We start from the raw sequence: 8,731 nt of genomic DNA, 5'->3' as shown, positions 1-8,731 counted from the left end.
TTCAATTTAATCTTTCACAATGTCAATAGTCTTTATATATATTTCTCAACAGAACTCTGATCACAAGAAAGAGAATTATTATCCTGACTTTCTTCTTCTTCTATTTCCTGTTTTATAGTTTCTTCAATATTCTCAGCCTCCATATTGATAAAGAGAGGATCCTCATCAAGAGTTTCTTCTTCTTTTATCTCTAGTTTAATATTAGCTTTGCCACAATCAACAAAACTGGTAGAAGCAGAAAGTGAATCTGTATTCTTAGTAGATTCTAACTTCTTGAGATGTCCAGCGGATTTATAATGATTTGTTAAGCTTGAACTAAAGGAAAAAGATTTTAGGCATAATTCACAAGAGTATGGCTTCTCTCCTGTATGGATTCTCTTATGTTCAGCTAATGAACTTTGTTGTGAGAATGCCTTCTCACATGTGTCACATTTGAATGGCTTCTGCCCAGTATGGATCCTTTTATGTTCAATTAAATAACTTTGTCTTGAGAAAGACTTTTCACATGTATCACAAAAGTAAGGCATTTCTCCTGTGTGGATACGTTTATGTACAATTAAATTACTTGACGTTGAGAAAGCCTTTTCACATGTATCACATGTGAATGGCTTTTCACCTGTATGGATTCTCATGTGTAATGTTAAACTACCATTATGAATAAATGATTTATTGCATAAATTACATTTAAATGGCTTCTCTCCTGTATGAATTCTCATATGTGCTGTTAAATGGCTCTTGTAAGAGAATTCCTTGCTACAGACATGACAGTTCATGATGGTTTCTTAACTGTTCTTGCACCTGGAATAAATAGAAAACAATGTAATACTTGTGTAGAATTGGAAATTATAATTCCAAGCATTTGTTATTTTAGTGTATATTCTGAATAGAAAATAATTATGCTTTGCCTATTTTATTTTATCTTTGACTATGTTGTGCTCAAGGAAATTTGTGTTGTTGTGGGGGAGGGGGGGGGGGAATAGGATAACGTTTCACCACACACCCCACCCGAAGGCGTGTTAGGTTAGAAAAAACCCCCCGCAGAAACGGTTTACACAGGATGTACTGGGACCTTATGGTGGTTTCAGAACATGCTTTCCCTAAATTGAGTTAGTACCTTCCCATAGTTGAAAATTTTAAAATTACTTTTGGTGATCAAATATTACTTTTATTTTTAGACTACCTTAACCTAACCTGCTTTATTGTCTTATTTTGTCTTTCATGTTTATCATGCAAATTCGCTGACATTGCAGTTGAAATGTCAGATATTGGAGCTTTCTAAAAAGGTCTCTAACATTTTTCTAGCTCTAATACTTTTTTAGATATCTTATTTCACAGTATTGCTGTAAAATCATCTTTTACACAACAAAAAGTTGAAATAAAAAATTAGTTATTTTAGAGTAAATTACATGTATCTTCATATAAATCACTATAATTTTGCTCCAAATTGACCAAATTGGACAGTTAAGGTGCCTAAAACTATCTACATTCAATGGACAATCCAAATACATAGTTTTTAAGACTATATAAGCCAATAGGAGCATGCTGAATCCAAATACACACTTTTTGAGACTTTATAAGTCAACAGGAGAAGGCTAAAATGAAATATCAAAGAAACAAATGTAATTTAATTTTAATTAAAAATCACTATTAAGGCATTTTTAATAATGTAAAAGGAGTATTAAGGTACAAGAAACTCATAATTAATTATGATTTATTATTTTTAAAAATCTCAGCACTAGTTTAGAGTACCTAATAGTGTTTATCAACAAAAAAAATGTGGCCTAAGAATAAATTGTTTCTTTTATTATATGTGAGATCATCCATAAAAGTCTTTTAATTACTATGTTTTTTTTAGTTAAGATGGCAAAAACTAATTTTGTTTCATAAGGTTATAAAAAATCAAAAAAGCCAATCAACTATTCCTATAAAAAATTACTAGAATTAGTAGATTACATTTGTAACCTGCTTGGAAATGATTAAAATTCTAACCAATTTTTGGTTTATTTTCAATGTTTATGTCTATTTTTCATAAGATATGTTTCTATTGGTTCAAAATATCAGATGATTGTGTTTTATTGGCTTTCTAATTACAAAGTGACAACTTTATACACCATAACTTACCTTAAAATCCTTTCTAAAGTCGATTAAATTTCAATTTATTTTAAAAAATAGGAAATATTTTTTTCCTTTAGCATTTTTAAAAATCATTTCAGCATGCTCCTATTGGCTTATATAGTCTTAAAAACTATGTATTTGGATTGTCCATTGAAAGTAGATAGTTTTAGGCACCTTAACTGTCCAATTTGGTCAATTTGGAGCAATATTGGAAAGATTTACATGAAGATACTTGTAATTTTCTCTAAAATAACTAATTTCATATTTCAACTTTTTGCTGTATAAATGATGATTTTACAGCAATACTTTGAAAGAAGATATCTAAAAAAGTATTAGAGCTAGAAAAATGTTAGAGACCTTTTTAGAAAGCTCCAATATCTGACATTTCAACTGCAATGTCAGGGAATTTGCATGATAAACATGAAAGACAAAATAAGACAATAAAGCAGGTTAGGTGAAGGTAGTCTAAAAATAAAAGTAATATTTGATCACCAAAAGTAATTTTAAAATTTTCTACTATGGGAAGGTACTAACTCAATTTAGGGAAAGCATGTTCTGAAACCACCATAAGGTCCCAGTACATCCTGTGTAAACCGTTTCTGCGGGGGGTTTTTTCTAACCTAACACGCCTTCGGGTGGGGTGTGACCAACAACATTATTTCTCATTTTAGTGCATTTCCTTAATGTGCCTAACGAGTATAGGCAACCCCAAACCCTTCTTTTTAACAAATAAAATAAGTTAAAATTAGGGAATTTTTTCTTGAAGCCCCTCCTGTCCTGGGTCCCTACCATGCAAGACCTATACCTGTTTGTGGGATCATATGTTTGCCGCGTCTACGCCGCGGATCTACCTTCAACAGCAGCAGCAACACCATCAGCAGCAGCAGAAGAAGCCAAGAGCAAACACTTACAATCTCCCATCTACCTTACCTACATCGTCACCATCACCATCTACGTCACAAATGCTTCCATCGGTTTTTTTTAATATCTACGACAAAGAGGAATATCCCTCAGCTGAATCGAGTTTTTAACATGTTTGACAAAGAATAAGGCAACTCCAGCTGGCCTTATTCGGCTTCTTCTGCTTAGAGCTGGCATTGAACAAAATCCAGGCCCCAAAATCTGGCACTGTGTTATCTGTTCAAAAATTCTATCTACAACTTCTGTTCAATGTACCAACTGTTTACAATGGATCCACATTAAATGTTCCCAACTGAAAACATCTAAAGAACGACGCAAATTTAAAACCTGGTTTGGACCATGCTGTAAACACCTAACACCAACGAACAACCCCCCCCCCCCCAAGATCACAACCCCCCCCGTGTAAAATTTCAAAAATATGTTGAAGATAAATTTAAAAAATCAAGAAAAATCAAAAGTGTTCACAAAGCTGAGGTCTTTTTCCGTCACACCCTACAAAATGCTGCCAAAAAGTACATACCTGCAGGCAGGATCCCCAAAATCTTCAACGCCTTCCCCACTGAAACTGCTAAACTCATGGATGATAGAGACAACATCAGAAAAAACAATCCTGATGACCCAAGACTTCCTGAAATCAACAACAACATCACAAAAACAATCCGTGAACATCGGAAACAGAAATGGAAGGAACACATCAACAGCTGTCAAGCAGGATCCAAGAAGCTCTGGAAGACAATAAAGAGCTTAAATAACAACCCAGTCCAGCCTGACAACCAAGGTATTTGTTTTAACGATAAATGTACAACTGATGCTAAATCTATTGCAAACAAATTTAACGCTCAATACACCCCCTCCTCAGACAAGAAACTGGTCAAAGCTCTCAGAGGCACCCTCCGAAAGCTGAAATGTAAACCTAAAGACTCTAAGGTTACATTTACACCTGCCCAGACGTTAGAAGCCATCAAAAAGTCCAAGAGTTCCAGAGCCATAGGACCTGATGGCCTGTCCCCGATTATGTAAAAGAACATTGGTCCAAACGCCATCAATTACCTTACCAACATCTTTAACATATGCATGGAAACATCCGTCATTCCCAACATCTGGAAGACGAGTAAGATCATCTCTTTGCTTAAACCTGGTAAACCTGCTGATAAAGGCTCCAGCTACCGGCCAGTATCCTTACTGTCTCCAGCAATTAAAATCCTGGAAGCCCTCATTCTTCCTGCTGTCACTGAGGCAGTAGAATTAGCAGATCACCAGCATGGTTTCCGCAAAGGTCGCTCTACTGGTACAGCCCTCCAGAGTATTCTGGACCACATTAACAGAGGCCTAAACAGGAAAAAACCTGTCCATAGAACCGTAAGTGTTGCCATTGACCTGTCACGTGCATTTGACACGGTGGACCACAACATCCTACTGGACGACATTAAACATCTGAACCTAAATGATTACATAAAATGGTTTTTATGTGCATACCTGAGAGGCAGACAAACCTACGTTGTATTTAGAAATTCAACTTCTTCATACAGGAAAGTTAAACAAGGGGTACCCCAGGGTGGAGTTCTCTCCCCCATGTTGTTTAATTTATATATGTCATCTATGCCCTCCCCCCCTGGAAACATCAGACTAGAAACATATGCAGGCGATTCCAACATCCTGAATTCCGGCCCCAAGATAGAACCGGTTGTCGAGGAAATAAATCAATACTTGGCAACCCTGAACATCTGGTTTAAAAACAGGAACCTTGAGATTTCCCCGTCAAAATCTTCAGCTACACTTTTTACAACATCTTCAAATGAGTGTAACTTAGATCTAGATGTTCAGATTAACGGAGAACAGGTACCAACAGTCAAGAAACCAAAGTTCCTAGGGATCACATTTGATAACCTACTTTCTTTCAAGCAGCATGCCTCTGACCTTAAAACCAAAGTCCAGTCCAAGACGAACATCCTTAAAGCCCTGACTGGCTCGGACTGGGGCAAAGAAAAGGAAGTAATAGTTAATACATATAAAGCTATTGGTGTATCCCAACTGAACTACTGCTGCCATATCTGGACACCCTCACTAAGCAAGACATCCTGGCAAGGCCTTCAAACAGCTCAAAATGCCGCTCTTAGAGCTGCCACTGGCTGCCATAAAATGACCAATATTGACCATCTACATTCTGAAACAAAAGTCATGAAGGTCCAAGCACATTGTGAGATGCTTAGTAAGCAATTTCTGCTGGCAACACAGAAACCGAGCCACCCTAACAAAGTCGACCTCTCTGCTCCCCCCCCTCCCCGTCAGATGAAGCAGACTCTGTCCTCCAGATTTGGACCTGAAATCAGGCAGATGTCCCGGCCTGATATCCCTGAGGAAGAGTATAAAGGGAAGCTCAAACTAATTCACACCAAGTCTGTCCAACAATCAATTAATGAAATGCTGCCTAATAAAGTCCTAAACAGTATACCCCCACCCATCCATGCATCTGAAAAGGAGCTCCCCAGATGCACCAGAGCCACATTAGCCCAGCTGCGCTCTGGATACAGCAACTACCTGTACAGTTACAAGTCCCGGATCAATCCAACTATACAGGACAAATGCCCACTCTGTTTACACCCTTCACACTCAACGACACACCTGTTTGATTGCCCAAATAACAGGACCGACCTCACTGTCCATGATCTGTGGAACCGACCAATGGAAGCTGCCAGATTTCTGAACCTGGCCACACGTGACAACGACGATAATGGATGAGTAGAAATGGGCTAAACAAACAAACAAACCTATACCTGTTGTGTACTAGTGCTGCAATATATTCTAACTTCACCTGATCTTAAGTAAACACGAAAACACGAAAGAATTCTAACCAATATAGAAGGGGGGGGGGGAGAGTTCTGAGCTTCACTGGGCACTTTGAGGGAAATCATAATTATTTTAAATGAAAGAATAGGACATTTCCCTTTATAGGTTTGAACTATGCTCCAATAGGAAGTAAAATAAAACTATGCCTCGACTTATATCAAGATTCCTTCATTTCAGTGGTAGGCAAAGTCTTTTTATAAGGACAGACAGGTATTTACTTACTTAAGTTTTCTTTCACTTTCAGTTCTATTAACTTCAGTCTTATTTCATTTTATATTTTGTCTGAAAATAAATATAATTATTATTACAAGTAATACAAGTCTTATCATCGGATCTAAGTGAATATAAAATAATAATAAGAAATATGTGAAAAGTTTGATATAATTTAGAGATGAAAAAAAATTGCATAAGTATAATTCTAACTTTTGATGCTTGTAAATATCAGGGATGAAAAGTTTTAAATTTTTTAAATTGTTTATTTATAGTATAAAAATTCTGCACCTTATGTTATACTACAATCAATACAACGAACATGATTTAGTTGAAATAAGATTAATCAAAAATATTTACAAAGTCAAACATACATCTGAGAAAGAGAAAAAGGATTACCGTCAACTTGATATCCAAGTTTCTATTAAACTTGGATTAATTAGAATCATGGGATCAACACAATAATCCTAACTCCCTTCATATATACTATCATCTCAATTTTATGATTTATCCTTGTAACAGGATGTGTGTATGTCTATCTGTACTGAAGGATCTCGCTAACCGCTGGACCGATCGGGTTCTCCTTAACAGGGTAGCTTCTCATAGGTCAAGATCATAGGTTATCAAATTTGACTCCCTTTCCTCAAGTGTCCCTAGAGGCCTCTAGGGGGTAGCCGCTAGTATTTACCATAAACTAATAAATATTTACAAAGAGGTTGAATTACAGTTCAATTTTATATTCCACAATATCAACAGTTGATATTCTATCCTCGTTAAAATTCTGTTCACAAGAAAGAGAATCTTTATCCTGACTTTCATCTTCTATTTCCTGTTTTATGTTTCTTCAACATTCTTAGCCTCCATGTTGATAGAGAGAGGATCCTCATCAAGAGTTTCTTCTTCTTTTATCTCTAGTTTAACATCAGCTTCACCACAATCAACAAAACTGGTAGAAGCAGAAGGTGGAACTGAATTCTTATAAGATTCTAACTTCTTGAGATGTCCAGCGGATTTGTTATGTCTTAACAGGTTTGAACTATCATTATAAGTTCTTTCACATGTATTACAAGAGTATGACTTCTCTCCTGTATGAATCCTCTTATGTACATATAATGCACTTTGATGAGAGAAAGCTTTTTGACATGTATCACATGAGTATGGCTCCTCTCCTGTATGGATTCTCTTATGTTCAGTTAATAAACTTTGTCGTGAGAAAGTCTTTACACATGTATCACAGGAGTATGGCTTCTCTCCTGTATGACTCCTCTTATGTACAGTTAACTCTTTATCTGTACGGAAAGTTTTACCACATGTATCGCAAGAGTATGGCTTCACTCCTGTATGTATCTTCTTATGTTCAGTTAATGCACTTTGTCGTGAGAAGGTCTTTCCACATGTATCACAGGAGTAAGGCTTCTCTCCTGTATGAATCCTCTTATGGTCATTTAAATGACATTGTTGCAAGAAAGCCTTTTCACATGTATCACATTTGAAAAGCTTCTCTCCTGTATGAAGTCTCATATGTCTTGTTAAACTACCCTTTGTAGAGAATTCCTTACAGCAGATTTGACACTTGTTCATAATAGATTTAATTGTTCTTGCACCTGGAATAAATAAAATCGGCGTTATCCTCTTAAAATTTTTTTTCTCTCGATTTTTTTCAATTTCTAAGAGGATAATACCATAAAATCTAATGTAATACCTATGTAGAATTAAATATTATAATTTCAATCCTTTTTTTTATGAATAATTTCCAATACTGATTATTGTAATAGCTACTCTATAATTAAGGTGTGTCCTTACGTCTTTCAATGAATTGTTAAAAGTACTCAATGAGAACTCATCTCCTCACAACCATATCTTATATAATATAGCTACTCTATATGTAAGGTGTGTCCGTCACTATCTAGGTAAAAATGTTCCAGATGAACTCTATGAAAATTCTCCTCTTACATCAAATTTTTATCCAACTTTCTCTTCTATCCACTTACATGTACATGTACATAACTATAGTATTATTACCCGATCTACTTTTCATGTTTTATCAAATGTCCATCTTCAGCTTTGATTTAAAATACATACTATGTAGAAACAACCATCCCAAACCCCAACTGTTTGAATAATATTTTGATTACAGACAACTAATTCAATTTTATGACAGACAGATAGACATCGTACATCTTTAATATTAATATTCTAAAGATTCTGCTACATAATATTTGTAATATAGAGAACTAACTTACTTTACTTTGCTACACTCAAATTACTCGTGTTTTCTTTCTGTATATAATCTCAGAGTCTCATTTCATTTAATATTCAGTCTGAAAATAAATATAATAATAATTTTACAAGAAACACAATTCTAATAACAAGATCTGATTAATTGAAAATAAGAAAATGAGAAATAATAAAAATTAGAGATGGTAGACAGACCTTGCTCAATAGGATAGAAAAAATGTATAAAAAAAACAATTTCTATACAATTTAGTTGAAATATATTCAATTTTTAAAATTTTATCTCAATTAGTATTCCTCAATTTTAGGTTAGGGTAAATTAGTTATATGTACAAGGTAGCCCCCAACTGTTAGGGCAACACAGATTTATGTTTAAACAATAAAGCAAACAAAATATATATGA

Source organism: Acartia tonsa, chromosome 8 (assembly GCF_053477335.1).
Source record: "Acartia tonsa isolate MP-2025a chromosome 8, ASM5347733v1, whole genome shotgun sequence".
Taxonomy (NCBI): Eukaryota; Metazoa; Arthropoda; class Copepoda; order Calanoida; family Acartiidae; genus Acartia; species Acartia tonsa.
The sequence above is the reverse complement of the archived record's forward strand: the minus strand, read 5'-3'. Positions refer to the sequence as shown.